This window comes from Schistocerca cancellata, chromosome 5 (assembly GCF_023864275.1).
Source record: "Schistocerca cancellata isolate TAMUIC-IGC-003103 chromosome 5, iqSchCanc2.1, whole genome shotgun sequence".
Taxonomy (NCBI): Eukaryota; Metazoa; Arthropoda; class Insecta; order Orthoptera; family Acrididae; genus Schistocerca; species Schistocerca cancellata.
The window spans coordinates 794376587-794390864 of NC_064630.1; positions in this window are offsets into that span (position 1 = coordinate 794376587).

Genomic DNA, 14278 nt, shown 5'->3' on the forward strand with positions numbered 1-14278 from the left:
GGTTTAATAATGAATAGGAAATTAGGAATGCGGGTAAGCTACTACAAACAGCATAGTGAACGCATTATTGTGGCCAAGATAGATACGAAGCCCAACATCTACTACAGTCGTACAAGTTTATATGCCAACTAGCTCTGCAGATGACGAAGAAATTGAAGAAATGTATGATGAAATAAAAGAAATTATTCAGATTGTGAAGGGAGACGAAAATTTAATAGTCATGGGTGACTGGAATTCGAGTGTAGGAAAAGGGAGAGAAGGAAACGTAGTAGGTGAATATGGATTGGGGCTAAGAAATGAAAGAGGAAGCCGCCTGGTAGAATTTTCCACAGAGCACAACTTCATCATAGCTAACACTTGGTTTAAGAAAAATGAAGGCTGTATACATGGAAGAACCCTGGAGATACTAAAAGGTATCAGATAGATTATATAATGGTAAGACAGAGATTTAGGAACCAGGTTTTAAATTGTAAGACATTTCCAGGGGCAGATGTGGACTCTGACCAAAATCTATTAGTTATGACCTGTAGATTAAAACTGAAGAAACTGCAAAAAGGTGGGAATTTAAGGAGATGGGACCTGGATAAACTGAAAGAACCAGAGGTGGTACAGAGTTTCAGGGAGAGCATAAGGGAACAATTGACAGGAATGGGGGAAAGAAATACAGTAGAAGAAGAATGGGTAGCTTTGAGGGATGAAGTAGTGAAGGCAGCAGAGGATCAAGTAGGTAAAAAGAAGAGGGCTAGTAGAAATTCTTGGGTAACAGAAGAAATATTGAATTTAATTGATGAAAGGAGAAAATATAAAAATGCAGTAAATGAATCAGGCAAAAAATAATACAAACGTCTCAAAAATGAGATCGACAGGAAGTGCAGAATGGCTAAGCAGGGATGGCTAGAGGACAAATGTAAGGATGTAGAGGCTTATCTCACTAGGGGTAAGATAGATACTGCCTACAGGAAAATTAAAGAGGTCTTTGGAGATAAGAGAACCACTTGTATGAACATCAAGAGCTCAGATGGAAATCCAGTTCTAAGCAAAGAAGGCAAATCAGAAAGGTGGAAGGAGTATATAGAGGGTCTATACAAGGGCGATGTACTTGAGGACAATATTATGGAAATGGAAGAGGATGTAGATGAATATGAAATGGGAGATACGATACTGCGTGAAGAGTTTGACAGAGCACTGAAAGACCTGAGTCGAAACAAGGCCCCCGGAGTAGACAACATTCCAGTAGAACTACTGACGGCCTTGGGAGAGCCAGTCCTGACAAAACTCTACCATCTGGTGAGCAAGATGTATGAAACAGGCGAAATACCCTCAGACTTCAAGAAGAATATAATCATTCCAATCCCAAAAAAAAGCAGGTGTTGACAGATGTGAAAATTACCGAACAATCAGTTTAATAAGCCACAGCTGCAAAATACTAACACGAATTCTTTACAGACGAATGGAAAAACTAGTAGAAGCCGACCTCGGGGAAGATCAGTTTGGATTCCGTAGAAATACTGGAACACGTGAGGCAATACTGACCTTACGACTTATCTTAAAAGAAAGATTAAGGAAAGGCAAACCTACGTTTCTAGCATTTGTAGACTTAGAGAAAGCTTTTGACAATGTTGACTGGAATACTCTCTTTCAAATTCTAAAGGTGGCAGGGGTAAAATACAGGGAGCGAAAGGCTATTTACAATTTGTACAGAAACCAGATGGCAGTTATAAGAGTCGAGGGGCATGAGAGGGAAGCAGCGGTTGGGAAGGGAGTGAGACAGGGTTGTAGCCTCTCCCCAATGTTATTCAATCTGTATATTGAGCAAGCAGTAAAGGAAACAAAAGAAAAATTTGGAGTAGGTATTAAAATCCATGGAGAAGAAATAAAAACTTTGAGGTTCACCGATGACATTGTAATTCTGTCAGAGACAGCAAAGGACTTGGAAGAGCAGTTGAACGGAATGGATGTTGTCTTGAAGGGAGGATATAAGATGAACATCAACAAAAGCAAAACGAGGATAATGGAATGTAGTCGAATTAAGTCGGGTAATGCTGAGGGTATTAGATTATGAAATGAGACACTTAAAGTAATAAAGGAGTTTTGCTATTTGGGGGGCAAAATAAGTGATGATGGTCGAAGTAGAGAGGATATAAAATGTAGACTGGCAATGGCAAGGAAAGCGTTTCTGAAGAAGAGAAATTTGTTAACATCGAGTATAGATTTAAGTGTCAGGAAGTCATTTCTGAAAGTATTTGTATGGAGTGTAGCCATGTATGGAAGTGAAACATGGACGGTAAATAGTTTGGACAAGAAGAGAATAGAAGCTTTTGAATTGTGGTGCTACAGAAGAATGCTGAAGATTAGATGGGTAGATCACATAACTAATGAGGAAGTATTGAACAGGATTGGGGAGAAGAGAAGTTTGTGGCACAACTTGACCAGAAGGAGGGATCGGTTGGTAGGACATGTTCTGAGGCATCAAGTGATCACCAATTTAGTATTGGAAGGCAGCGTGGAGGGTAAAAATCGTAGGGGGAGACCAAGAGATGAATACACTAAGCAGATTCAGAAGGATGTAGGTTGCAGTAGGTACTGGGAGATGAAGAAGCTTGCACAGGATAGAATAGCATGGAGAGCTGCATCAAACCAGTCTCAGGACTGAAGACAACAACAACAAACAAATATATTCTTCGGATTGTTGTCATTCTTATTGATTGTAACGTTTAAATAGCATTTACGGTCAATACCCTCATGAAATATCTGTTATGTTTACGTAATTAAAGCTTAAAAATCATTAAACATCAAGAATTTGTCACGTGATCTAAAACGTTCTGTTACTGGCTGATGCACTGGTGCCGTCATAGAATAGGACGAAGCTGTACATGTGCTATTGGAACGTTAGCCGAAGTTAGAGGTTGTTACGTACTTTTTATGCAAATAGTTTAGCTATTTAGTCAACGAAAACGCCGTTACAACTTTTAAGTTACAATCGAAAGGAATTTTGTCAACGCTGACAGTGGAAGCCCTGCGAAAGTTAGAGTTTATGCTCCACCTATATAGAGCGGCGATATTTGCAGCGACGAACAACCTTTTCCTGATCTTTGCAACATCATTAAACTCCCTCAAAATTAAGGAAGTAAAGTATTTTAGCAAATGGGTCCGTATATTGTAATTAGATTGCCGACAATCAGTAATGTACTCGACCCAAATAATAATTGTGGGAAAAACTTAGTGCTGAGTTCGTCTCTATATGACACTCACCAGAGGTAAATGATTCTGTAGGGCTCGGTGGCGCAACGGATAGCGCCTCTAACCACAGATAAGGTCGATACATGTTCCAATCTTCGTAAAGTCATATATTTTTGAAAAATTTAAACGAAATACGAAACTAGCGTTTGCAAGAACTAATTGCAGTATTTCTTTCGATTCTGAGATGTATTGTATATAGTTTCACATTAGTTTTATTCTGAGACATCGACAATAGAGGATAAATGCATTTAATTCACGAACAAACAATTCATTTATTTGGGAAGCATTGCTAGTCGGCACAATGAGATTAGGTCGATGAGGGTATACGGAAAGATGTAAAGCTTATACAATATTCACGTAATACAAACGTAAAAGGCTGTGATGTTTGTGAGCGTGATCTAACGTTAGCGTCTGAAGCAGACTTACTTCATCTTTATGTAAGATGATGAAACTGCAAAAGTTTAAACACGAAGCACATAGCTGGACAGTACTACGATAGAAACATTGTTTCTAATAAAGTAAAAAAGGTGTAGTTACATTAACTAAAAAATATGTTTTCGAACGTGACATGTGTGGACAGTTATTGCAAATGTAAGCGCGTGTAAGCAGAAAGTTTAACACAATAATACTTTGTTTCTGACCGGTGTGGTTAAGTTTTGTAATAGTCATTTGGTTTTCGTTTGAGACGACTGTTGGGTCACTTCACAAATAATGGACATGAACCAGCGATCTATGCACATCATCTTTAATGAACAAAGTAAGAATATATGTACTATCAGACCAATTGTGTGATTGGATTGAAGAGTTCCTAGATAACCGAACGCAGCATGTCATTCTCAATTGAGAGAAGTCTTCCGAAGTAGGAGTGATTTCAGGAGTGCCGCAGGGGAGTGTCGTAGAACCGTTGCTATACACAGTATACATAAATGACCTTGTGGATAACATCGGAAGTTCACAGAGGCTTTTTACGGATCATGCTGTGGCATATCGAGTAGTTGTAACAATGCAAAACTGTACTGAAATGCAGGAGGATCTGCAACGAATTGACGCATGGTGCAAGAAATGGCAATTTAATCTAAATGTAGACAAGTGTATTGGGCTGCAAATACATAGAAAGGATGATCCTTTATCTTTTAGCTACAATATAGCAGGTCAGCAACTGGAAGCAGTTCATTCCATAAATTATGTGGGAGTAGACATTAGGAGTGATTTAAAATGGAATTATCATATAAAGTTGATCGTCGGTAAAGCAGATGCCAGATTGAGATTCATTGGAAGAATCCTAAGGAAATGCGATCCGAAAACAAAGCAAGTAGGTTACAGTACACTTGTTCGCCCGCTGCTTGAATATTGCTCACCAGTGTGGGATCCGTACCAGATAGGGTTGATAGAAGAGATAGAGAAGATCCAACGGTGAGCAGCGCGCTTCGTTACAAGATCATTTAGTAATCGCGAAAGCGTTACAGAGATGATAGATAAGCTCCAGTGGATGAGTATGCAAGAGAGACCCTCAGTAGCTCGGTACGGGCTTTTCTTGAAGTTTCGAGAACATACTTTCACCGAGGAGTCAAGCAGTATATTGTTCCCTCCTACGTATATCTCACGAAGAGAGCATGGGGATAAAATCAGAGAGATTAGAGCCCACACAAAGGCATACCGAAATCATTCTTTACACGAACAATACGAGACTGGAATAGAAGAGAGAACCGATAGAGGTACTCAGGATACCCTCCGCCACACAGTGTCAGGTGGCTTGCGGAGTATGGATGTAGATGTAGATTTTAAAAAATTCGGAATGCTACCTCTCTAACAACTGGACTACCGAATAACGGAGCCGCAGTTGGGTAATACGATAATTTACACTAGAAGTGTAATTTCGTTGTATGACGCTACTTTTCGTTGAACGGTGAGAGAGCATATCTCGGAGGTAAGTCAATGTTAAATTCACAGCGCAACACATCTTTAATTAAGTTAGTGAACTTGTGTGTCGACGTAGTAGCAATTTACTGGTACAGTGCATCCAAATTTTACGCATCTCCCCAATCTCTGGAACACTTAAAACCACTTATCAGGAGTTTTTTTACACTGTGGTACCCCACGCCATTTGTAATCCATTTTCGGAGACGTAAATTCCGAAATAAGATATCAGTGTGAATTAATATTTGACAGTAGGAGCAGCGAGCTATCCAGTGACGTAACAAGTACCACATGAAACGAATGGATCGTTTGAGGGGTTTTCAGATTATTTGAATTTAATTTCCGTTTTTATACAGAATACTGTAAGTCAAGATGAGAAAAACTATGTTAGGAGCAAAAAATTGACATAATTAATAATAGAAGACAACTTGCAGAAAACATATACCCTATTGCGTTATCTGTGACATAATGAAAGAAAGGAAGCACAGTAACACAAATAATGAATGTTATTAGTATCTGAGGCACAAAGATTTCCTGCAGTTAATAGTTCTGACAAGCGAACATTTCATTCTTGCGCATACATTCCTCCAAAATATCTTTTTCATCAGTAGAATCAGCAACATATATTTAGTAATAAGTTTCAATCTTCATAATAAAGCAGTCTACGTAAGTTCTCTCAGATTCACAAATATCCTTCTCTAAAAACACAAGCGCTCGCTACTATGCATCAAATAAGAATACCCTTGCACTGCACAACTGACAACCAGCAAGTGAACCATAGATTAACTTAAACACAGCGTCATGGATCTTATTCATTACTCGTACAGCATTCAACCTTGCCCCACTAATATCAGGATCAAATATTTACAGTGGTAGAAAACATATGGAAACCTTACATATGGAAAGCAAAGTGATCACAGTAGAAGAGATCTCCTTCGTAACATCGGAGATGAACAAGTGCTCATAACTCTTCAGGTATGCATTAGAGCCTTTGGTTACTACATACTTTTTACCTATTTCTATACAAGGAATCTCTTCCTAAAGTATGTCAGTGAGTTTTTTGGGACAGCCTGTATAAATGTATTGGCAATAGGAATATTTGACAAACTCACATATGCGGAAAAAATCTTGTCGTGAACCTAAACAGTGAATAACAGATAAACAATTTGAAGCTGATTTTGGCAAAAGTATCAAGAAGAAGTGCTTTTGTTCGTTATTTCAACAAGAGATCCAGGAAAATAATTTTCACATGTGTAATACTAGAATGTGTGCTAGAAAGCTGCCTATTAAAATCAGGATTTTACGCAAATAACTTGTCCAAATCTCACCGCCAACATTCATGTGAATTACTGCAGCACTTATAGGCCCCTGTGGAGGATATGGTGGTATTTCAAGTACAGAAATACCGCCTTAAATTTATTGATTGTATTCTTGTTATGACATTCCTTTGACCTCCTTTAATGGTTCTTCTACGAATACGTTGAACAAACAACTTACGTGTCAGCAATACGAATGTAAGCGAGTAGCTTTGTACCCAGATTGAGAGCTCTGTTTGTGTAATTAATGTTCGATAACAGTGAAACTCAACAGCGATTACCATGCAGCAAGATTATACGTATGAGGAACTTGTACTTCCGTGAGTGCAGTACTGCCGACCGACGAGTAAGCCAGTGCTGACGAGGGCTGGCTGTGTGGGAGGGACCTGTTAGTGATGAATGGCTGGCGTGGGGATGACAGCGGCAGCACACACGCCAATAACTACGCGTGCCCAGTAAAGCGACTCAGCACCGTCTGCGAGGGAGGAATGATAAGTCAGGTATATATCTATCGGGCGGCAGGAAATTGTATGTACATGTAGATTTCGACTGCGTAACTACTGCTGAGGGTCATGCGTATAAGTTTTATTCAAATGGCCAGATCGAAGTAATGTCTTTCTAGATGTGTTGCGCAATAGGTGATCGTTGTTAGAAAACATATATAATGAAGAGTATCTATTAATTGTAAATGATCAACATGAGCACCGTTCGACACGCCACTAATCGATAGGTGGGTTCTCGCGGATTTTGATCAGTGTGTAAGCAGTAACTGTTTCAAAATACGGAGCACATACAACCTTTATGAACCCCAAAAGCTAGAGATCGGACGGTGTCAGATTGTGAGTGAGCTTGGAGGTTATGGAAAATGAGTTGTATCAACCGCTCCTTGCGGTCAATCCAGCGGTCGGGTACAACGTCACGTAAACAATCACGTGATGAGTTACGCAGCTGAGGCGGCGCACTATCCAGCTGCCAAATAAAATTCAGTAGTTCAGTTTCTTCCAGCTGCCCATAAACATTCCATCAGAATATGACCCAAAGAAATGAATTTAGGGATCTCTGGTTGCAAGTTTACCATATAGTTTGACTCACTGACAAGCAGATGTGAATACTATGTGTGTTCCACTTTGGTGAAATGTTGTTTCATCACAGAAGGCAATATGATCTACATAATCTTTATCGTCATGCAGCAGCATTTCGTCTGCAATGTTTGCAGGAAAACCGAAATGTCTCATCTTTAGACCAGGGGTGCCCAACCTTGTAGCTTATCTAGGCCACACTTGAATAGCCGTCCGCTGTGGCCGAGCGGTTCTAGGTGCTTCGGTCGGGAACCTCGCTGCTGCTACGGTCGCAGGTTCGAATTCTGCCTCGGGCATGGATGTGTGTGATGACCTTAGGTTAGTTAGGTTTATGTAGTTCTAAGTCTAGGGGAGTGATGACCTCAGATATTGAGTCCCATGGTGCCTAGAGCCATTTAAATGAACCACACTTGAGTAAGACGAGTATTTCTGGGCCGCACATTACATGTGAACACTAACAATAAGAGCTGACCACTATAAAAAAGGCGGGGAAGGGGGGCGGGGAGGGAGGTAGTGGGAGGTATATAGTTAACACATGAAAGCAATTTATTATTTATTAATTTATGATTTTTTTTTTGTAAAAAAGAAAGGTGGAATTGAATTGACGTCTTAAATATAAGATTTCATCAGTAACGTTATGTATAAGTAATTACAAATGGTCGAATTAATGTGACATTTGAATTACGGTACTTACAGGTTTACGGTACTGTTAGATAGCAAGCTCTGATAGTAACTGCAATCGGCAATATAATTTATGAATTCCACCATCTTGTAATCAAAATGACGGGGAAGAAGGTTCTTTATCACAAAACTCAAATGGCTCCAAGCACTATGGGACTTACCATCTGAGGTCATCAGTCCCCTAGACTTAGAACTACTTAAACCTAATTAACCTAAGGACAACACACACACCCATGCCCGAGGCAGGATTCGAACGTACGACCGTAGCAGCAGTGCGGTTCCGGACTGAAGCGCACAGAACCGCTCGGCCACAGCGACCGGCTCTTCACAACAATTTTACTAATATACTCAGAACCTCCTCGCATTTCCATAAATTAGTTTCATTACAAGTGTCTTAATCTCTAGTTTCGCAGTTGCAACAAAAGTAGCAGTGAGATAAAAGACTAGCGGGTGTGACGGATTGGCCAGTTATAAGAACAAGACTCTGGAGCTTAATGTATAGCACTGGCTGCAATGTTGTCAACGGTATGGGCCAATGAGAGAATTTTCAAACAGAAAATATTCGATTTATCACAACTTTATAAAAACGGAATTTTATGGCCTTTCTAAAATCAATTTACGATCGTGTGACAGCTGCGACTTCTTGGGCGGCTTTGATATTTGCTTTGTGGCGCACCCGCTAATCTGGGCGCGGGTTGAACACCTCTGCTTAACAGCTGTCACCTACTGGGAATAGGTAGAGACGAAACAACTGATGCACTCAAAGCACATGATGTAAAGTATGTGCTACAGTCATGTACAGCGAGTTCAGTTTGCTTCATGAGCAGGAAAAAATATTTTTCATGTACTATATATGTTTCATGAGGCTTGAGAAGATAAATAATGCGTTGGTCTACAGTTTGAGCACACTACAGTAGCAGTTGTGGGTTCCACATGTCCTTGGTAGGTTTCCGGAGGAATCTGGCATCAGATTTCAACGCACAAGTGACGGAATTCCCCTGAATTAAAGACCAGTGATGTGTGGGCTTGGACAACGTTCCACATGCGTTCCGTCGTGTTCAGGTCAGGGCAATGTTCTGCCCAATACATCAACGTTAGTTCACTATCGTGCTCACGAAAACAATGTACCACGAATCTGACCTAGTGGCTCGGAGAGTTATTCCACTGGAAAATGCCATCGCCATCAGGTGAGATAAACATTGCAGGATGCAGATTATGGACTTATGTTCACGTAAACCGCATCTGTCATAGTGTCTTCAACTGGTACCACAGGTTCCAGGGAAGCAGCATAATACTGTTGACACCCACCAACGTGCATGGCACAGTGCATGCCTTAGACAGCACTGCGACTGGATGAAAGCTCACCTGTACATGACCATCGACCTAGTTGAACAAGAAACACTGTTCATTCTATCAAGGTCCAGTCTCGATGATTCAGCGCTCACCTGGGTTCGCTATTGACTATGTCGTTGGGTCAAGATAACACTTGGGAGTCGTCCCGTGTGGAACCTCACGATCAGCAGTAAGCAGTGAAAGATGAGATTCAAAAGACTGTTGATCCACTATCATAGTTCTCCGTCGTCAGGTTTACCTTACATGGTAGCCTATCCTGCTTGAGAGACATGGGATGCCTACGACCTGCCCGTTCTGTGATAAGTTGTGGACTTCTAACACCTCGTTGCCTACTAATGGTTTCACTGCCGTTACATAATTATCCACAGATCATCACAATGGCAGCATTTGAACCGCCGATCAGCTACGCCATTTCCTGTGCTGGAGGTTTCTTTTTCCTTGGCATCTCGACAATTTTCCGCTGGTATAAAAATGGCTAATTCCCGATATATTTCAGGATCCTGTGGCAAAATCTCGATAAACATTTCCTTAAGCTAAGAACTGCAGACTCATACCTGTTAATCTGGCATGGGAATCAGGGGGAAAACCGAAACCAAATCTCCTTAAGTACTGAGTGGTCGTCATGAAATGAGCTAGTAAAGGATAGAACTACTGAAGGCAACACACAGAATTACGAAAGACAGTACCTCATATTTGTAGTATTTCCCAGCAAACGATTCATGTTTTGCTAGATAATATGTTACACTGAATTTCTCTGAGGTGTTAAGGCCGTAAACTTATTCGGCTTCCCCTACATCTCTCACATAATCATCTGTCAGCTCTTGGGGTCAGAAATAGTGCTACCTTTAATCTGCAGCAGCGTCAGCGTCCTTTCTTCTAAGATGGCGTCGTAATTAGAAGGTTTGTGGTGTAGATATATGTAGACGTTCTACGACGAAGCTCTGCCACGCGACCAGGAGAAGAGAAGTATAACATGAATTGTTACTTTACTGTGTGACGGCGCCCATTAAAGAAATCTTCCTTTATCGCATTTTTCGTTACAAGTTAAACCTGTTTTGTTCGATTATAATTTTTGTGATCTCCGACAACTAAAAATGTGTCTCGGAGAGTGGAAGTCCCCTCCCTTGAGCTATGATTGACTTTGTTAACCAGTGAAATTCTTCTCACAATTTCCTCAGCAAAGAGTAGCTCTGGAGTAACCAAAACCAACCCCAGGAACACCTTGGGCTGCGGATCGCAGTCGCCAGGCAGGGAAGCCGGCGGCGGTGGAGCACGCACCACCGAGTAAACACAAGAACGAGTCGGACGACAGACCAACGACAACCGACAACGACTGATGGCGATGATCTCCAGCGCTCGAATGTCCACTTAGCGTGTGCGAGTCCGGGGACCTGTCAAGAGGGGAATAAGGGTAAGGTGGGGGAGAGGGGAGAACAAAAATGCCAATGGCTGAGGAGATGGGGGAGGATGAGAGGGACAGGGGAGGGGAAGCCAGGGGGAGGAGTGGGGAGAAATGAGGAGGGAGGGAAGAGGGAGAGAAGGGAGGGAGGGTGCCCAGAGGAGCAAACACAGGAGGAGGGTGGGAGAATCAAAGTTGGTAGGAGGTGTAGATGGAGGGGAGGAGGGCATCATCAGGGAGAGGGAGCTGGCGGAAGCCACCTTGGGAGAGGGTAAGGAGGGTGGAGAGATGGAGACCGCTTGGGACGTGGGAATACAGGCGCGGCAGTGGGCGGGGGTGGGAGAGGATGGGGGAGACTAGTGGGTGAGGAGGATCCTTTCAAGGAAAAGGAGGAGGTGGGGGAAGGGGATGAGATCGTACAGGATCCGCGTGGGGGAGGGGAGACGGATGCGATAGGCAAGGCAGAGGGCATGGCGTTCTAGGATTTGGAGGAATTTATAAAAGGTAGGGGGGGTAGAGATCCAAGCGGATGGGGGATTTATAGGTGTGGAGGATGGTGGAGGGATCCAGACCCCACGTACGGCCGGAAAGGAGCTTGAGGAGACAGAGTTGGGAGTGTGCCTTGGCTTGGATTGTCCGGAGGTAGGGAGTCCGGGAGAGGCGACGGTCGAGTGTGACGTCAAGGTACTTAAGGGTGGGAGTGAGGGCGATAGGACGGCCATAGATGGTGAGATAGATATCAAGGAGGCGGAAGGAAGGGGTGGTTTTGCCTACAATGATCGCCTGGGTTTTGGAGGGATTGACCTTGTGCAACCACTGGTTGCACCAAGCAGTGAACCGGTCAAGATGGGATTGGAGAAGGTGTTGGGAGCGCTGCAGGGTGGGGGCAAGGGCAAGGAAGGCGATGTCATCGGCAAACTGGAGAAGGTGGACGGGGGAAGACGGCGAAGGCATGTCCGCCATGTACAAAAGGTACAGAAGGGGGGAGAGGACGGAGCCTTGGGGCACACCGGCGGAGAGGAAAAAGGTGTAGGAATCTGTGTTATGGATGGTGACATAGGAAGGACGGCGGGAGAGAAAGGAACCGATCAGACGGATGTAGTTAATGGGAAGTGCGAAGGTTTGGAGCTTGAAGAGGAGACCAGAATGCCCTACACGGTCATAAGCACGTTCGAGGTCCAGGGAGAGGAAGATTGCGGAGCGACGGGAATTAAGCTGGTCGGAAAGGAGATGAGTGAGGTGAAGGAGATGGTCGTCGGAAGACAAGGACGGCCGAAAGCCACACTGGGTAACAGGAAGGAGGCGGTGCTGGCGGAGACGCTGGTGGATGCGTCGGGTGAGGATAGATCCCAGGACCTTGCTGAAGACCGAGGTAAGGCTGATGGGAGGGTAGGAGGAGACGGCGGACGGCGGTTTGCCAGGTTTAAGGAACATTAGGATATGGGAGGGTTTCCACAGGTCGGGGTAGTAACCGGTGGACAGGACTACATTGTAGAGCCTGGCTAGGATGGAGAGAAAAGAGACAGGAGCTTCACGAAGGTGACGGTAGGTGACACGATCGTGACCAGGAGCGATGTTGCGTATTGTGTGGAGTGTAGCAATGAGATCCTGTGTAGTGGTAGGGATATTGAGTTCCGTGTGTGCAATGTTGTCCAAGTACTGGAAACCAGGAGTGAGGGGACGGACAGAGGTGTCAGTTCGATTGCGGACATCTGGGAAGAGGGACTAATCGATCTGAGGATCATCGGCGATGGAAAATACATCGAAGAGGTAGGAGGCAAAGTGATTGGCCTTACTAAGGGTGTCAGGGAAGGGGTGATCATCATGGAGAAAAGTATAGAAGGGGGAGGGTTTAGTTCCGGTAAGACGATGGAAGACTGACCAGAACTTGGACGGGTTGATAGGTGGGGTAGCATTTAAACTGGTGCATGCCTGTCGCCATTCCTGGCGTTTCTTAGCCACAAGCAAATTACGAATGTGTCGCTGAAGTTGCCGGTGGCATCATAGCATGTCCGGGTCACGTGTGCGGAGGAAGGCACGGTAGAGGTGGTGGGATTCACGGAGGAGGAGGACGGCCTCTGGTGGTAAGGATGGCCATAGTAGGGACGTGGGCCTCCACAGCCTCAGACAAGGTCTGCTGGAGAAAGGAGGCAGCACGGGTGACATTGTCGGAGTGGTGGTAGGTGAAGGGTTGGCTATCGACCTGGGTAGAGAGGGTATCCCGGTATGCATTCCAGTTGGCAAGGAAATAGCCATGGACCTACTTAGGGGGAGGGTCATTACAAGGGTCAGGGCGGGGGTGACGACCGTCTGAAACGGTGAGGAGGACAGGGAGATGGTCGCTACCAATAGGCTCCAGGACATCCACGGTTATGTGGCTATAGAGGTTGGGGGAGGAGAGGATAACATTGGGAGTGGAGTTGGATTCGGGACGGGTGTGCTGGGGGTGGGGATGAGGTCGCCTTGAAGGGAGGAGAGGAACTGATGCCACCGCCGTAACTGGGCGGCGGAACGACTATGGATGTTGTGGTCGGCGGCGATCACGTAGGAGGAAGAGGTATGGTCGATGTGGGAGAGGAAGTCGAAAGGAATAGGGGCGTTGCGGCGGACATAGATGGTGGCGCAGGTAATGGTAAGGCCGGGGAAGAAGAGACTAGGGATCAGGTGTTCGGTGGGATCAGGAAGGAGAGGTTGGAGCCAAACGGGGATCTGGCAATGGTGACCAATGGCAACTCCACCACGCGCCATTGGGAGGTGATTATCGGAGTGGTGGAGGAGATAGGGCGAAGTGTGGACGGTGTGGTGGGGAGGAAGGTTTCATTGGGAAGGAAAGCATCCACACAGTGGGTGGCAAGGGTGTGCAGGAAGAGGTTCTTGTTGGCAGGAAGGGAGCGGATATTGTTGAAAAGGATACGGTGCTGTCGCGCCATGACAGGGAATTAGACGAGTGTGTCAAGATGGGAGAAGGTAAACTGGGCCTGGTTGTTGGAGTAGGTGGTGTACATTTTGAGTTGGAAAATGGAATGGGTGGCGAGGGATATCTCTTGGAGGGTGTGAGGGTGCTGAAAAGGATGAACATTCTGAAGCACGATGGTAAGGAACCTGATGATGTCTTCAGTGGGGGGGGGGGGGGGCGAAGGGAATTGCCATTAGGGGTGGGGGCGTCCAGAGGATGGAGACAGAGACGGTGAGTTCAGGAGTGGTCGGAGGAGGTCGGGCTTTACACTTTTGGGAGTAGGTGGGATGGGGGAGATTTGAGGTATTGCAGGAGGGAGGGGATTGAAGGTTAGGGC